Source organism: Quercus robur, chromosome 4, assembly GCF_932294415.1.
Source record: "Quercus robur chromosome 4, dhQueRobu3.1, whole genome shotgun sequence".
Lineage (NCBI taxonomy): Eukaryota > Viridiplantae > Streptophyta > Magnoliopsida > Fagales > Fagaceae > Quercus > Quercus robur.
The window spans coordinates 32,758,424-32,777,864 of record NC_065537.1 but is presented as its reverse complement, the minus strand read 5'-3'; positions in this window follow the sequence as shown (position 1 = coordinate 32,777,864).

Sequence of the window (19,441 nt, the reverse complement as noted above, 5' to 3'; positions counted from 1 at the left end):
GCTGCATCAAAGCCTAGATCTCTAGCAACCCTTCTGAGTCTATCATGTGAATGTCATAAACAAACAAGCTCCCTCTTCATCATTGAATCAGAAGAAGAGCCCTATCATTCAGTCTCTAGTAAAGCCTACAAGGTGCCCACCTCTACAGTAGCAACTATTAAAGCCTCCTCCCTCTCAGCTAGCTCAGTCTGAAAACGACAGAAGGCCAACTGCGGCTCACTAGGCTCATTGCCCTCCACCCATACTCCATGCTCAAAGTTGAATAAATGTAGGCCTTTGCTAGTACTAGCTCCAAAGCTAAGCCATTGGCCCTGCTACTAGCCTCAGCCTTGCCGGCCTCTAGTACGACTCTCTCTTCAACCTAAGAATGATCCAAAGCGGCAAACCTCTAAGTAAGATCCGCAAGCTCATCCTCCAAACCCACAACCTGGGATCTCAGCTGAACACACTCTGCCTCTGTACCAGGAGAGGCCGGCCTATTCCAATCAAGTTTTGCCTTAAAAGTAACGAGCTCACTCTCATGCACACTGCTCATCTCCTCAATATCCTCTATAAGGGTATCAGCCATCACCTTGCAATAGTATTTATCCATAACAGCCTCCCTCAAGCACTCCCTTAGATCCATAAGGGCCCTCTCAACCCTAATCTCAAACTCCAGAGTATAGTCTCTCAAAACATTAGCCAGAAATGGCAACTTAGTTGAGACTGGTGATGATAAGTCAAACATAAAGTTGGGCTCTCTGGTGTCTTGCCACACTATAAACTCAACAGAAAACCACTCCTAGTCATCCCTAGAACAAAAAGGGAAGTCAATGCTTGACTTGCGCACCTCCTAGAACTCAGAGGCAGTCCTTATCACTGCTACATCGATATCCACAAGCCCGTACTCATAAGTGACAACAGAGAGATCACTAAGTCAGGGGATATGCTGGATACTCTTGAACTGCTGCATGGCTATGCCCGAAAAGTACCCCGTACATCCTCAGATGCTCACCAGGGGAATGCCAAGTAAACAAACCGACAAAATGGGTCTGCTCCTGCCATCTAGTGATACCCCATTTACTCTCCAAGTCCAATCAGTGGGACTCAGGCTGCACAAGTATCTCAGCCAACCTTCAGTATCCCCTGAAAAGGGAAGATCAAGAACTACAGTAGCCCGAACTCTACTCCTAAAGGCAAAACCCTCAAGCTGATCCTTGGAAATAGCACTTAAGTGGCTACAGAACCACAGCTGTAATAGATTAACACATTAACCTAGCCTACCCCTACCAATCTCCCAACACAAAGACAAGGACCTAATGGTCTCAGAAAGTAGAGTAAGAATGAAAGAGGTACCATGGGGTAGGGCACTCACTAGAGGCAAAACAGCAAAGCTGACCGCTCCTGGCGATGAAGGAAATAGCACTGCGCCAAAGAAGGCTGCCAATAAGGACTGACGCTGGTAGGATGTCCACCGCTCCTCTAAATCCACAAAGTCATCTCGGTAACCAACAGGACACTCCAATGAGTGGAACCGATCATACAAGAAATCAAAGGACATGCTCCCTCTTATCCCGCTGCCATACAAAGTCAGCACCTCCACAATAAGACTTTTGAAGTCCAACAGATCAGTGAGTCTCTTATAGTAGCATGGTCGCACTGGTGGAACAAAAATAGTGCTCAAAGGGGTAGAAAGAGAGAGAAAACAATCATACTTCTCCAAGATGTGCACCAGATCAACATCTCCAATGGTAACACATCTCAAAACGAGGTCCCAACAAGAGGTAATGACCTCCAACAAATGCCAATCCAGTGTGGTGTGAAGAAGAGAAGGAGCATCTCCAAGAAGTCGTCGAATAAATGCCTGGTCACCACAAGAAAAGAAGTTCAACCACCTCCTAAGCTTCTTCTCATAGTAAGACTCCCTCTCAAGCTGGACCAAAGTGTCGTAAGAGTGAGCACCAAAAGCATCCATGAACAGATCCTACTGAATCTGATGATGTGATGAGAATCTACGCAAAAAAAAATGATGAAAAATAGTGTTTTCTACACGTTTTGGGTGAAGAAAATATTAGAAGAAGACCCCAGAAAATCGTAGACCAGAATGAGCTAGGGCTGGGCCGAACCTAGCCTTTTATGCACAAAAATCGAGGCGGCACACCTACAAGGGCTGCTAACCCTCGTGACACGTGTCAAGGTTTTTCAACCCCCCAGGCATAAACCCCCCATGTATCCTAACCACTACTCCTATGTTTGGGACTTTTTTATTGCCGTGGAGCAAAGATTCCCTCGTTTTAGCACCTGCCGTAATGCGCGGTCAGCTCAACAGTGAATCGAATTGTCAGAAATTCTCTCTCATGCAACCGAGACTGCATAAACCCTACACGGGCATAGTTTATCTTTGTGCGTCTCATTCAGCACTTCCAGACATCTTGAACCTCATTTTTCTAAGCCCGGTTCAACGGTCAGTTCAACCCCAGTAATCAGAGCTCATAATAGAAGGACTCTAGAACTAGTTCTCAGTCATTTAGCATCTTTTTTAGCTTATTTGGAGGACAGAGGGAGTCATTTCTCATGATGTTGCCCCAAAAAGCTTGTCTTTGAATTATTAAGCCTGCCCGAGCAATAATAGGAGCAATCAGTGCATATCGCCTCATGGCGTGTCTAAAGGAGATTTCATTCAGAATATCTACATTCATTACCAATATTGGGTATGGTCTATGAAGTCGAGGCCATTTTCAGTCGTTCTGTAGGCTTCGAACCCCATAAAACCCTAAACTGGGGTAGTTTATTTTGCGCAGTTCCCTCTGTCTTGTCCAATATACAAGAATAGGTCCGTCCTGTTGAGGATGTGTCCCTCATGTCAAGAATCGCGTGAAACCCTAAATTGGGGCAGTTTATTTCATGCGGTCTCTCCGTTCTCTCTCCCCCCAACAGGACGATCATTGTCAAAATCCACTGATAAACCCGTGAAATTGCGGTGCAATACAAACGAGTGTGACCCAAGCCTATTCAAGACCACCAATTATGATGAAAATGCAATACTGCATACGTACAGCAACAACCCTTTTAAAGGCAATTTTCTAGAGTTATACATGTAAGTTCTACCTAGGGGCTTTGTTTCTTGCATATGTCAGCAACCCTTTGAAAGGTGACATCCAAAATCATACATGTAAGTCCTACCTAAAGGCATTGTTTCTTGCATACATCAGCAGCCCTTTTAAAGGAAACATCTAGAATTATACATGTAAGTCCTACCTAGAGGCATTGTTTCTTGCATACATCAGTAGCCCTTTCAAAGGCAATTATCCAAAATTGTACATGTAAGTCCTACCCAGAGGCATTGTTTTTCACACATGTCAATAGCCTTCTCAAAGGCGTATTTTCTATGGTTGTACATGTAAGTCCTATTTAGAGGCATTGTTTCTCCTACACCAACAGTAGCCCTCTCAAAGGCAATTTCCTAGAGCTATGCATGTAAGTCCTACCTAAAGGCATTGTTTCTTGCACATTAGCAACCCTTTCAAAGGCAATTATCCAGAATTATACATGTAAGTCCTACCCAGAGGCATTGTTTTTCACACACGTCAGTAGCCCTCTCAAAGGCGATTTTTCTATGGTTGTACATGTAAGTCCTAATTAGAGGCATTGTTTCTCCTACACCAGCAGTAGCCCTCTCAAAGGCAATTTCCTAGAGCTATTCATGTAAGCCCTACCTAGAGGCATTGTTTCTTGCACGCATCAACAGCCTTTTTAAAGGCAACATCCAGAATTGTACATATAAGTCCTACCTGGAGGCATTGTTTCTTGCACACATCAGTAGCCCTCTCAAAGGCAATTTCCAGAATCATACATGTAAGCCCTACCTAGAGGCATTGTTTCTTGTTGTAGCCCTTTCAAAGGAAATTTTCTAGAGTTATGCATGTAAGCCCTACGAAGAGGTGTTGCTTCTCACATACATCAGCAGCCCTCTCAAAGGCGATTTTTTCTATGTTTATACATGTAAGTCCTAATCAGAGGCATTGTTTTACACACACATCAACAACCCTCTCAAAGGCATTTTTTCCAGAGTCATACATGTAAGTCCTAACCTAGAGGCATTGTTCTACATACATATCAGCTGTCCTCTCAAAGGCTATTTTCTAGAGTTATGCATGTAAGTCCTACCTAGAGGCATTGTTTCTCAAACACGTCGGCAGCCTTCTCAAAGGCGATTTCCTAGAATTATGCATGTAAGACCTAATCAAAGGCATTATTTCTCACATATGTCTACAGCCCTCTCAAAGGCAATTTATCTAGAGTTATACATATAAGTCCTAACCAAAGGTATTGTCTATCCTATACATCAGCAACCCTTTGAAAGGCGACACCCAGAATTATACATGTAAGCCCTACCTAGAGGCATTGTTTCTTGCACACATCAGCAGCCCTTTCAAAGGCACTTTTCCTAAAGTCACATATTAGCCCTCCCAAAGGCAGTTTCCAGAATCATACATGTTCATGTCAACCACATGTTCTCATAAGAAAGCAGATTCTTACAAGAGTCCTACAGCGGGTTATAGCGGTCGTGTCGTATGCTCACATCCTATAGTGGGTTATAGCGGCCGTGCCGTACACTCGCATCATTTTTGGAGGTTATAGCGGTCATGCCATATGTCTCTATAGTGGGTTCTAGCGGCTGTACCATATGCTCACATCCTACAGCGGGTTATAGCGACCGTGCCGTACGCTCGCATCTTATTTGGAGGATATCTAGCGGCCGTGCTGTACATCTCTACAGTGGGTGATAGCGGTCGTGCCGTATGCTCACATCCTACAGTGGGTTATAGTGATCGTGTCATATGCTCGCATATTATTTGGAGGCTTTCTAGTGGCCGTGCCGTACGTCTCTACAGTGGGTTATAGCGACTGTGTCATATGCCTCACATCACATAGTTATCAAGTTCCTAAAGAAGTTCCAAGTTCCTGATCTACAGTGGGTGATAGCAGCCGTGTCTTATGCTCACATACCGTCTTAAGGTTATAGCGACCATGTCATATGCCTCACACCACACAATTATAAAGTTCCTAAAGAAGTTCCGAGTTCTTGATCTAAAGTGGCTGATAACGGTCGTGCCGTATGCTCACATCCCATATATATCTACATTTTCCTAAGATAGCATGGCATAAATCATAGAAAAAAATATATGCTTATAAAAATTCCCAAAAAAAAAAAAAAAAACACTAGCATGCATCCCTAGTAGTATTGCTACTAACATTTTGTAGAAAAAAGAAGAGAAGAAGAAAAACAGACACTGACCTCATGTGCAGAAAAGACTGAAGTGGAAGACTAAAGCTGAAAAGCCGGACTTGCTAAGTCCGTAGTCACTCCAGAGAATTTTTCAAAGTGAGAAGTCAAAGGAAAGAGTGAAATGAGGATAAAATGGGCCAAAAGGGGGTTTTTATAGGCCCTTGGATGGCTTGGCTGCCCAACGCATCTTCTTGGGTCGCCGGGTCAGCTCGACACACCCTGAAGGGCCACCGATCAGCGTTGACCAAGTCATCGTTGACCAGTTGACCCGATCAAACTTCTAAAAAAAAAAAGAAAAAAAAAAGCCTTTTCCTCTCCCAGAGCTCAAAGAAAGGTCCAGAAAATGTTTTAAAAGCAACTGCAGCAGATATGTCCAATTAGGTAAAATCCAATCTCGATCCGTGAGTAGTCTCCACACACAATTCGGGGGCGACAAAATTTGAAATCACATTCTTTATCTGACACCTCTCATTGCACGCAAGATGTTAGATAAAGAAGCGGCAACTGTTGATACTGTATTTTGTCTACCCTTGATTTGCGTGCTGGACCCCCGAAAAATTCAAAAATATTATTTTCTCTCCATGTGGCCACAATGATAAGCTAAGAATGTATTGCCCCTTGTGATATATTAACTAATTAATTAGCTAAGTTGATTAATTAATCAAATTAACATACAATATGTGTGAGAACACAAACAAATCACCAATTAAACTAAATGCAATAGAAATTAAATTTGACACAGATGATTTATTTTCGAATGGGGAAAACCAACATGACAAAAACCCCACCGGGTGATTTTAAGATCACCACTCCCGAGAATTCACTATTATCACAACAAGCAGTTACAAATAAAGGAATCCCATTATCTTATACAAACCTATAGTTGAACCCTTACCCCAATACCTAATTGGACTTGTTCTGTAGTGACAATCTCTCCTTTTCAATGCACGGCTTCTAATACGTGACTAATCAATAGATGCGCGAATCCCAATATGCGACTTAATCACCAACTTGAGAAAGATGTTGGTTGCAAAGTTCTTCATTTCATCACACGATGAAGATCAAGAAGTTCCTTGGTCACAAAACCCTACGGTGTACAAACACAGCAACTTCTTCAAGAGAAAAATGAACTAGGGCAAATTCTGTCTCCGGTCACAATTTGCATGAACAAAAATTTTCTTCACGCTTGCGCAACCCTAGACGGCCCTTAAAATAATCTTTCTATATGTTTAGGGTTGTGAGAAAAGAAAGCCCAAACATATACCCCTAGATTGGATTGAAATCAGCTATGAAAAATTGAATTTCATAAACCTCAATAGATAGCCATCTATCAAGCTAGCTATTGGGCCACGGGCTGAAGCAGCTTTTAAACCTCGAAAGATGCTAGATGTCGAGTTTTAAAATCCAGCACTTTAACACTTGAACTTGAAATCTTGATCCTTGAAGCATTAAACACATCCTAGATCTACCCAATTACAAGTGAAGTGTATTTTGTCAAAGGATATGTCAATTACATAAAATGGTGACATATGTTACTAACATTGAATCACATATGTCCTAACATGCGAGAACATCCAGAATGACGTGGCACAACTCGTTTGAAAACCGGAGCACTTAAAGTACCTCTTTCAGCCAAAATGACGCAAAACACCCCTAGTCAACCCTAGGTTAACCGAAAGTCAAACAAAGTCAAAATCCTCACAAAAAAAAAAAAATTCATGGTTTTATATCAAACTCGAGTTTTTCAAATATTTTTGGCAAATTTGACCGAGTTTGACGAGGTTGACTCAGAGTTGACTCCTAGTGAGCCCTAGAAACCCAAATTTTGATCTAGCCATCAGAATGGGTTGAAACCAATTTCATTATGAAGATTATCAAATTCTCATTCCAATGACTATTCATGGGTTGAAATCGGAGTTAGAACGGCCAAGATATCATGAAAATTGGGATAACGCACCAATCGATGCACCACTAAATTCCAGGAGCCATAACTTTTGATCCAACCGTTGGATTTTCAAGTTCCATACCTTTTTAGAAACAGGAAGTCAAGATCTTGCCAGGGGTGCCAAGATCAATTCAATTCGAGGCCATTTGAAAAGTGTTCCGGGGCTATAAAAGGACCCAAGCACCTTTAGACCAACAAAAAAGAGACTTTTCTGGGTTTTGCTCTCTGCCTGGGTGTTTTCTACACATTTTTCCTCTCTCTCATACAGAAAAAACACACAAAAAAACATCAAAGCCTTTTGATTCTTTCTTCTTTACCAAAAATACAAGGTATTGTTCTTATACCCAATCCTTCTTCTCTTTGGTTCTACACTTTGGATTTGGGGTTTAAGGGTGTGGATGTAGCATTTTAGCTACTATCCACACCCCTAACTTTCTAAATCTTTTCCTAGCATTTATCTTGCTCTTTTATGCCTTAATAACATGATTTATTGCTTTCCTTAGCATGTTTCTTGCTTTATCTTGCTCCTAGCATGTTCTAGGTTTAGATCCATGTTCTTCCATGCTTGTTTACATGTTTATTTGTCCTTCCTACATGTTTTATGCTTTATTCCATGCTTTAGATGCTTAGATCTTCTCTTTCCCATGTGTTGATGTTTAGGTCTACATGCTCACATGCTTGATATTATGTCTCCGGCCATGCCTGGCTTAGATCTACATGTTTACATGCATGTTTCTATGCCTATATGCCTATATCTATGCCTTCACATGCTTGTATGCTAGGATTTTTGTTCTTCCATGCTTTTATGCTTACATCCACATGCTTAGATGTACATTTACATGCCTACATGCATATTTCCATGCTTATATGTGTAGATTGTTGTGTTTACATGCTTAAATTGTTGTTCTCTACATGCCTTATGCCATCATCTATGTGCTTGCATGCTTCATGCCTTATTTATGTGCTTAGGCCTAGACCTTGTTTGTCATGCCATGTGCTATTGTAGTCCCTTTTGTTCCTTTTACCGCATTTTCTTGTGTTTTGGCCATTTGGTAGGATTTAGATCTTGGCCCCTTAATGGTCTTGACCATTATCCGTACACCTTGGCCCATATCAAAGGGTTTGGATCATCCTATTTGTATGTCTATTCTTGCTTGCTTCTATGCTTTATGCTTGTGTTAGCCTCTCTAGTTCTAGGCTTTGCCATGCTTGACGCCCTTAGCAGGTTTGTGGTTATGTGGTTACATCCGATGCCCATAAGGCCTTGTTTGGGTGTAACCATTTGGGATGCGTCTCCAGATGCTGAGTTGCTTCGTGCATACCATTCCCTTTTCCACTTAGTGCAATGATATGCTTGTTATGCTTGTTCATGCCACTCGTTGGCTTTCTACGTATCTTTACACGCTTGCTCATGTCATGCATGAGTCTTGCTTGCCAGTGTGTCATTCATGCTTCAACATAACAAAGTTATGGACATTCAATCCAAACCTACATTTGTCCCTTGCAGACACCACCTTTTGTTTGCTTTCTTCCTTGTTTGCCTTCTCACTTGTTTGCTTGCTTTCTTGTTTCTTTGCTTGCCATGTCTATCATGCTTATCTGCTTTATGCCTCTTTCATATGCTCTTTGCAGCTTTTCCTTCCATTGCTTGTCTGCTAGTTTCTTGTCTTTGCCTTTGCATGTACAAACATGGAGCGAGAATGCATAGAGCTAAGGCACAGTCTCCCAGGCGCAAGCAAAAAGGGCGGGGATGTGAACATGTGGATATAAACCAAGTAGCTATGTGCAGTAGATTTAGGGGTCTAGCCTCACCCATTTGGTTATGTACTCTTTTAAACCCCCTTCCTTCCTCAATCATTTCTCTCTTAGATGGGTTGTATTAGGTATATCATGCCATGTACCGTTTGTCCTCATCTCTAGAGTATGGCGACCCCTGTTTACTTTCCTGCACCTATATTTTGGGCCATGCTCTAGAGGTGTAGGCATTTACTTTCCTGCTCTGTGTGCTTGCACTATGCATGATGTATGTATATATATACCTACTCCCCCCTTCCGGTGTGATTGTCACCGTCCATGTCACCTAAGGCAAAGCGATGCCTAATTTCTGGATTTTCGCCATTGAAATCTAGTACTTTGCTTGAATGCCTTAGGAAAGCATAGATTGGGACCACACCCATTCAAAAGCCAAACCTCAAAGCCCCCATGCATGCAAAGCCCCGAAAGCTAATGCCAAAATTATGTTTTTACTGTCAATCTCCGAAAATTATGGTTTTATTAAAACAAAGGACTGTCCTTGGACAAGCGTTGTGAGGTGCCAAACACCTTCCCCACATGTAACCAAACTTCCGGACCCAAAAATCAAGATTTTTTGCCATCCACATTAGATTAGGAAAAATGCCCATTTTCTTAGCGTAGGATTGGTAATAAAACCAACTAGAAGTTTGGGTTAGGAGTTTAAGTACGCTCTTAGGAAGGTGTTAGGCACCCGAAATTGCCCAACCCTAAGGTTGGCCTCCCATCGTTGGGTCCTATGTCTTGACCTTATTAAAAACTATCTAAACACTTATTCTAGACTCACACACACACTAACATGCATCTAACAAACAACATGACATCTTTCATCCCAAACAAAACATATTTGTCCATCTATCCAAACAAAAGAGAGCCAAATACACAAAAGAAAACCCTAGCATTTATCTAACACAAAACCCTAGCATGCATCTAAACAAGGCAGCTGCCCCAAACATGGCAGCAACATATCATCATACAAAACATATTAAAACAAAGAGAAACATAAACATATTAGAAACCCTAATCAAACACCTAAGAAAAACCCGACATAAATGCATGATCATTGTTAATGCTTGACTTACCCTTCACTCACCTCTTAGCGACACAACACCTATGGCATCAATGCATGAGCATGTGAATGAATGGTGATGAGTCAGAAATTTATGGTCGTTACTACACGAAGATCGTCATTTACCCAGAGAAGATGTTACGCATTTATTACGATCATTGATGACGAAATGTAACAGACAGAGCAACGATCATAGGATGAGCTGTGAACTTCAGACAAAGATTTTGTAACGCACTAGCCGTTAAGCATAAATACTATGATTCATTGCCTATTGATTAGGAATTCATTGCCTATTGAGCATGTGAATGAATGGTGATGAGTCAGAAATTTATGGTCGTTACTACACGAAGATCATCATTTACCCAGAGAAGATGTTACGCATTTATTACGATCATTGATGACGAAATGTAACAGACAGAGCAACGATCATAGGATGAGCTGTGAACTTCAGACAAAGATTTTGTAACGCACTAGCCGTTGAGCATAAATACTATGATTCATTGCCTATTGATTAGGAATTCATTGCCTATTGAGCATGTGAATGAATGGTGATGAGTCAGAAATTTATGGTCGTTACTACACGAAGATCATCATTTACCCAGAGAAGATGTTACGCCTTTATTACGATCATTGATGACGAAATGTAACAGACAGAGCAACGATCATAGGATGAGCTGTGAACTTCAGACAAAGATTTTGTAATGCACTAGCCGTTGAGCATAAATACTATGATTCATTGCCTATTGATTAGGAATTCAACTATAAATGAAAACGCACCAGAAATCCAAGGTACGATCAATTACACACAAATACTCTACAAAAATCATTCTTCAGTCTATTTCTCTAAAAATCTTTCTCCCTTACTAACTTAAGCATCGGAGGCGGTTTGGCTGACACCACACCAGCGTGTTACTCTTCCACCTAGTTCATTTTGTAGGTTCTCTATCTACATTGACAACACCATTCACAGCATTGTCCATCTTTTACGACGAGGAGCTCAACTGTTGGTTTTTTGTATCATCAGTTTGGCATCGTCTGTGGGAACGCTAATCATTCAATCCATCTTTCCCAGTCACAAAAGAGTTCCTTGGAGTACAAGATGGAAGCAGAGAACACACCTCAGCCAGATGCTGTGCAACAATAACAAATCCAAGCCCTTTTGGCCAATGTGGAAGAACTAAATCGCCAGAATGAAAAACTGTGAAAGACAATGGAATCCCAAAACGCAGAATGTCGGGGAATAGGTGAAAACCAAAATGAAGAAGAGTCAAACTCTTAAGCCAACAGATGAGACAGGACCTTAGGAGAAGATTCCACCAAGATGGAGAACAAACTTCGCAATATGAGGAAGGAGATGGATGAACTGAAAAGTGCTATGAAGGACAAAGGCGAAGAGAATTTGGATGGGATGATTCGAAGGATGGACTCACAATTCACTACTAAAGTACTGAACCGTCCCCTCCCACCAAAATTCCATCTCCCGCAGTTGGAGTCGTATGACGGTTCCAACGATCCCTTAGATCACATCAAATCATTCAAGCCACTGATGCTATTGCAAATAACCCCAGACAAGGTGATGTGTAGGGCATTCCCATCAACACTAAAATGAACAGCCAGAGTATGGTTTAGCAAGATCCCTCCAAGAACTATTGCAGATTTTGAACAACTCATCAAGGGTTTTGTTCATCATTTTATTGGGAGGCAAAGACATAAAAAGCCAACTGGCCATCTTCTCAACATTCAACAAACAGAAGGAGAATCACTAAGACAATACGTCACTCAATTCAACAAAGAGCAGCTATAAGTATATGAAGTTGAAGATCAAGTTATCCTAACAACCTTCCAAGCGAGGCTGATGCCAGGAGATTTCTTCTTCTTAATCACTAAAAGTCCACCGAAAATAGTCATAGAGTTGCTTCGTAAAGCTCAGAAGTACATGAATGCAGAAGATGCAGTGCTCGCAAAAGAAATGAAAGGAAAAAGGAAGAGAGACGAAGGAATAAGCAGCAATCGTGATAAGAAGAAGGAGACACAAAGTATGGGCAAACCATAGGGAAAAAGAAGGAACTTCCAAAGAGGAAACCTAAGTTCACTAACTTTACTCCTCTAATAATTCCAATTGAGCAGGTCCTTATGTAGATAAGAGATGATCCCTCCCTACGATGGCCAAAGCCATTTAGCACTCCAGTAGAAAGAAGAGAAAAAAGCAAGTACTATAGTTTCCACTAGGACAACGGGCATCGTACTGACAAGTTCAGACATTTGAAAGACTAGGTAAAGACTTTGATCCGACAAGGGAAGATACAAAAGTATGTCAGAAAAACAGAGCCCCACATATACCAATGAAAGGATGACCAAGACAGAACTCTGGAGGCAGGCGATAGCAAACCCCCTGCAGGAGAGATAGATACGATATTGGGAGGACTAACGGCAAGCGGAACATTGAAGTCCCTAAGAAAAGCACAGTGGAGAGAAATAAATAGCGTCCATTCGTGGCTCCCTCCAATGAAGATGCCAAAGAATGACGAGCCTGGCATTGTCTTCTCAGAAAGAAACGGTCGTTGCATCAGGTAACCCCATGACGATCCACTAGTAATCATGCTCAGAGTGGAAGATTTCAACATCCACTGGGTGCTCATTGATAACAGAAGCTCAACAAATATCATCTACTTGCCCGCATTTCAACAGATGAAGCTGGATAAGAAAAGGATAAGGCCTTTTACCTTACCTCTGGTAAGCTTCACAGGGGATAGAATCGTCCCTAGAGGAATTATCACTCTAAGGCTCTACTTGGAAGTTTATAAAGGAATTGAATGGAATGGAATGATCATTAAAGGAATGGAATGGATTTAGTAGGGAAAGGAATGGAATGGAATTTAAAAATCTTGTTTGGATGTTATAAAATAAAGGAATGGAAAGGAATGAAATGGAATGGAAAGTAACACCGTTTGGAAATAACATTGGAAGGAATGGAATAGAATCATTTTATAATAACATTACTATTATACCCCTCATTTTAAAGAACATAAAAAATAATCAATGAGAACTTATAATTGCTTTGAAATGTTTAGTATTTAGTGGATGATGTGAAACTAGTTAGCCACAATTGGGTCTGTGTTAGATTATTGAATTACAATATAGGTTTTCAAGGTGAATAGATTGCATCACGCTAAGACCAAAGGTGATAGAACTATTAACATATCAATTTCCTGATATAAAATTAAAATAATTCTAGTTTAAGGAAAAAAGAAAATTTTATTGTAGCTAAAAAGCAAGTTATGTATATTTCTATGTTGTAAAGCAATTCAAGCATCACATATTTATTCTCAACAAAATAAATATTGTCTAAAAATGCAAACAAATATCTATATAAAAAATAAAAATAAAATAAAAATAAAATAAAAAACCTCCAATAATGAGTCTTACAAAAACAAAACAAAATAACATAATCCATTCCAAAACTAAGGTTGGCCATAACAATTGAAAAACTCACAGTTGGGTATGGCTGCAGCAGCAAGAGAAAGGAGCGGCAAAGAGAGAGAAAAAATATTGGTACGGCATCTATCAAAAAAAAAATATTGGTATGGTTGGTTGAGAATAAAGAGGGCTAAGATTCAAGGGGTAATTTAGGAATTTCAATAAAATTTTCATTAAACCTAAATCCATTCCCTCCTATTCCTCCCAATTTAGGGGGAACAAAAATTTGAGATTTTGAGGGCTTAGGAGGGAATGCGTATTCCCTCTTAACCATTCCATTCCCTCCCACCTAAACTCGCAAACAAAGGAATGAACTTTCTATTCCCTCCATTAAAACTCCCAAACAAGAGGGAAGGAAGAATATTCAAAAAATATTCTTTTCATTCCATTCCATTCCCTCCTCCCAAGCGAAGCCTAACTATGATTGCAGGAACTTACTCAGCACAGGTTACAAAGGAAATTGATTTCCTCATAGTTAATTGCCCTTCAACATGCAACATCATCTTGGGAAGACCTACACTTAACAGATTAAAAGCAGTAACATCAACATATTACTTGAAGATGAAGTTTCCAATAACCCATGGAGTAGGAGAAATCAAAAGAAACCAAGTTCTAGCAAGGGAATGTTATCAAGCTGTCTTAGCATCGGGAGAGAACCACACGTGGGTGATCAATGAACCAGAACCCATCCTCAAACCATCAGAAACACCACAAGAAGTTGAGATCATCCCAGGAGATTCGATGAAGGTATTGAACATAGGAATTACACTCCCAACTTCAGAGAAAAAGAAGATGATCTTCTTCTTAAGGGCAAACCAAGATGTTTTCACCTGGAAACACGAGGAAATGCACGGGATTGATAGGAAGATCATACAGCATTGTCTCAACGTCAACACAGAATGCAAGCCCGTGTAGCGGAAGCGGAGAATATTTGCACCAAAGCACAATAAAGCTGTAATTGAAGAAGAAGAGAAGCTATTAGAAGCCGATTTCATTAGGGAGGTCTTCTATCCAGATTGGCTAGCAAACGTGGTCATGGTAAAGAAGAGTAATGGAAAGTGGAGAATGTGCATTGATTTCACATACTTGAACAAAGCCTGCCCAAAAGATAACTTCCCCTTGCAAGGATTGATCAGCTGGTAGACTCCACTGCTGGACACAAGCTCTTGAGTTTCATGGACGCATTTTCTGGATACAACCAGATTCTTATGGACGAAGACGATCAAGAGAAGACCTCGTTTATTACTAGCCAAGGGTTGTACTACTACAAAGTTATGCCCTTTGGACTGAAGAATGTAGGAGCCACCTACCAAAGATTGGTGAACTGCATGTTCTATCACCAGATTAGAAGGAATTTAGAGGTGTACGTAGACGATATGCTGGTGAAAATCAAGGACAAAGCCAACCACTTGGACGATCTCAAAGAAACCACGTAAGTATAATATGAAATTAAACCCTACCAAGTGTGTTTTTGCTGTTGCTTTAGGAAAATTCTTGGGATTCATGGTGTCCCAATGAGGAATAGAGGTAAATCCAGGCAAAGTAAAAGCAATAATCAAGGCCAAATCACCAAAAACAGTGAAGGAGGTGTAGAGCTTGACAGGAAAAGTTGCAGCCCTAAACAAACTCGTCTCTAGGGCAACAAACAAATGCATGCCATTCTTCAAGGTATTGAAAAAAGCCTTTCAGTGGAATGACAAGCATGAGGAAGCCCTTGCCAAGTTAAAGGAGTACTTGACAAACCCACCTCTATTAAGCCCCTCAGTGATGGGGGAGAAGTTGTTCCTTTATTTAGCAATATCCAATACTGCAGTCAGTTCTGCACTGATCAAAGAAGAAGGGAACATTCAAAAGCCAGTTAATTATACCAGCTAGGCATTCGAAGGAGCAGAGGCAAGTTATCCAAGGATGGAAAAGATAGCTTTTGCATTGTTGGTCGTTTCCAGAAAGCTCCGTCCTTATTTCCAAGCACACCTCATCGTCGTCATGACAGGCCAACCCATAAGAAAGACGATGAACAAGATAGATGTAGGAGGACGACTTATTCCATGGGCGATTGAATTGGACCAATTCGACATCGAATATTAGCCCTAAGTAGCAATCAAATCCCAAATACTAACAGATTTTATTGCGGAATTCACTGCTCCTATAAGGAAGAAGAATCTCCTATGGAAACATGGGCAGTTCAAATAGATGGGTCTGCCACGAAGAAACTAGGAGGAGAAGGAGTAGTGCTCATATCTCTAAAAAAAGAAACATTGAAGTATGCAGTCAGATTGCAGTTTTCAGCAACAAATAACGAGGTAGAATACGAAGCATTGCTAACAAGGCTAAGTCTAGCGAAGTCTCTAGGAGGAAATGTCCAAGCTGATTCTCAGCTAATAATCGGACAAGTGAAGGGAGATTATGAAGCCAAAGAAGAAAGGATGCAGAAGTACTTAAAGATCGTCCAACGACTCTCACAGCACTTTGATAGCCTAGACTTTATACAAATCCCAAGAACCAAAAACACAGAAGTTGACTTCCTAGCAAGATTGGCCTCGTTAGACAACTACAATGCAACCCTCGAACTATGTATAGAGATAAGGGGGTAGCCAAGCACAGAAGGTGAGCAAGTTCTCAAGATAAAAGAACAAGACGAGTGGATGACTCCCATTGTCCATTACTTGAAAGAAGGATGGCTCCTAGAAGATAAGGCGAAAGCAAGGAAGATACAGATCAGAGCAGCTCGCTTCGTCATTATTGATGACGTGCTGTACAGACAAGGATAGCCACTCCCCTATCTAAGATGCGCCGACTCAAAAGAAGCAAACTATGTGCTTTGCGAGATACACGAAGGAGTCTATGGAAACCACACTGGGGCAAGATCTTTAGTAGAAAAGGTGCTCAGAGCAGGATATTACTGGCCAACCCTACAGAAAGACGCATACGACATCGTCAGAGCATGCGACAAGTGTCAACACTTCACAAATGTCTAGACGAGACCAGGAGAGACGATGACACCCATATCCTCACCATAGTCCTTTGCCCATTGGGGAATTGACATTATGGGTCCATTCCCTCTAGGGAAGAAGCAACTCAGATTTCTTATTGCAATCGATTACTTCACAAAATGGATAGAAGTAGAGCCTGTGACGACGATAACAGAGGCTAAAGTCACAAGCTTTATTTGGAAAAACATCATCTGCAGGTTTGGAGTCCTACATGTCATAATATCAGACAATGGAAAGCGGTTTGACAATCACAAGTTTCAAAAATTTTGCCAAGACTTAGGAGTCAAGAATCACTACTCTTCTCTAAGACACCCTCAAGCCAATGGCCAAACAGAAGTGACGAACAGAAGCTTGTTGAAAATTATCAAAACTTTGCGAGATACACGAAGGAGTCTATGGAAACCACACTGGGGCAAGATCTTTAGTAGGAAAGGTGCTCAGAGCAGGATATTACTGGCCAACCCTACAGAAAGACGCATACGACATCGTTAGAGCATGCGACAAGTGTCAACACTTCACAAATGTCTAGACGAGACCAGGAGAGACGATGACATCCATATCCTCACCATAGTCCTTTGCCCATTAGGGAATTGACATTATGGGTCCATTCCCTCTGGGGAAGAAGCAACTCAGATTTCTTATTGCAATCGATTACTTCACAAAATGGGTAGAAGTAGAGCCCGTGACGACGATAACAGAGGCTAAAGTCACAACCTTTATTTGGAAAAACATCATCTGCAGGTTTGGAGTCCTACATGTCATAATATCAGACAATGGAAAGCGGTTTGACAATCACAAGTTTCGAAAATTTTGCCAAGACTTAGAAGTCAAGAATCACTACTCTTCTCTAAGACACCCTCAAGCCAATGGCCAAATAGAAGTGACGAACAGAAGCTTGCTGAAAATTATCAAAACTAGGCTTGAGGGGGCATGGCCTGAAGAACTACAAAATGTCCTTTGGGCTTATAGGATGACCACAAGAGTTCCAATAGGAGAAACACTATTCAGATTGACATTTGGCACTAAGGCTATCATACCAATAGAAGTCAGACTGATGAGCTTCCAAGTCAAAACTTATAAAGACCAGAAGAACCAGCAGGAGCTTAATAACAATCTGGACCTAATTGGTGAAGTCAGAGAAAAAGCTATGAAGTGAATGGCTAAACACAAGGAAGCAATGGCCAGATACTATAACAGAAAGGTTAAGGTAAGACGGTTCAACATGGGAGACCTTGTCCTTAGAAAGGTATCACAAGCAACAAAGGACCCATCCTAAGGAAAACTGGGACCAGCCTGGGAAGGCCCCTATGAAGTAATCCGTCATTCCAGTGAAGGCTCCTACTACCTGAAGTCTTTAGATGACTAGGAACTTCCTTGACCATGGAATGTAGAACACTTGAAGAGATACTACCAATAAGGAGTGCTTTACATTTTGCTTAATCTCCATATCAGTATATATGACAGTCATTACTTTCATCATTCATAAGATCAATAACAAATGGAAGTATTATCCACGCATATTGATCAATGATTATCCATGATCTGTCACTATCAAAACATGTGCCATGCTTAGGAGTCATCCTTGGGAGATGTCTTAAGAACTCCGTCATTAAAATTTCAAATCAAAAGCTATTCGATCACAGACAACAGCGTCATAGCCATCAAAGTTGTTGATACACAACTACCAAAGTCGACTAAATCGGAGTTGTTCAAACAAACCAATATAATCGTCATTCAAAACAAAAAATGGTTAACCTAAAAGACACTCCAATACCACAACTCTAAGTCGCGAGTATAGTGCAACGTCGTCATTCAAACATAACTCAATAAAAAGTTGTTCAAACACAGCTAAAAAATGCTAAGTTGTTCAAACACAACAAAAATCATCATTCAAACATAACTTAATAAAAAGCCGTTCAAACACAACTAAAAAATGCTAAGTTGTTCAAACACAACTAAAATTTTCATTCAAACATGACTCAATAAAAAGCCGTTCAAACACAGCTAAAAAATGGTAAGTTGTTCAAACACAACTAAAATCGTCATTCAAACATGACTCAATAAAAAGCTATTCTAACACAGCTAAAAAATGCTAAGTTGTTCAAACACAACTAAAATCATCATTCCAACATGAATTCAAAAAAAAAAAAAAATTGTTCAAACACAGCTAAAAAATGTTAAGTTGTTCAAACACAACTAAAATCGTCATTCAAACATGACTCAATAAAAAGCTGTTCAAACACAGCTAAAAAATGTTAAGTTGTTCAAACACAACTAAACTCGTCATACAAACATGACTCAATGCTAAGCTGTTCAAATACAGCTAGGAATCATCAGCCAAATATGACTCAATGAAAAATCATTCCAACACGATTGAAGGTAAAAAGTTTTTTGTATACAAGCTAAGTACGAAAAAAACTGTTCAAAATGTGAGCTGAACATCAAAGTTGTCTCAACACAACTAACATTGTCATAAAAGGTTGTCCAAGCATAAAAAAGTTGTTTACTACAGCTAAAAGAAAGAAATCCATGAACCTATCTATCATCGTCAAAGGAATTGTTCAGTTGCCCAAAACACCAAAGAGAAATATTGTTCTTGCCTTGCAAAGAAATAAAAACTGAAAAGAAAAAAAATAAAAGATTACTGCTTATTAAGGATAGGGTCTGCATGGGCCTCCTTCATTACTTTCGCAGCGTCTATGGCTTCCTCCGTCACATTCTCTGCTATAGCCTCAAAGGAATGATTAGACATAAGTTCTTTCTCAACGTTGTCCACAGCCAAGCTAGAGAGGTCCAAGCCAGGGTGATGCTTTGCCATCCACTTTAACAGGAGATCGAAGCCCTCCTCGTAGTACCTGCACAAGTCGTTAGAATACTCGTCAGAGTCCTTGAAGTCT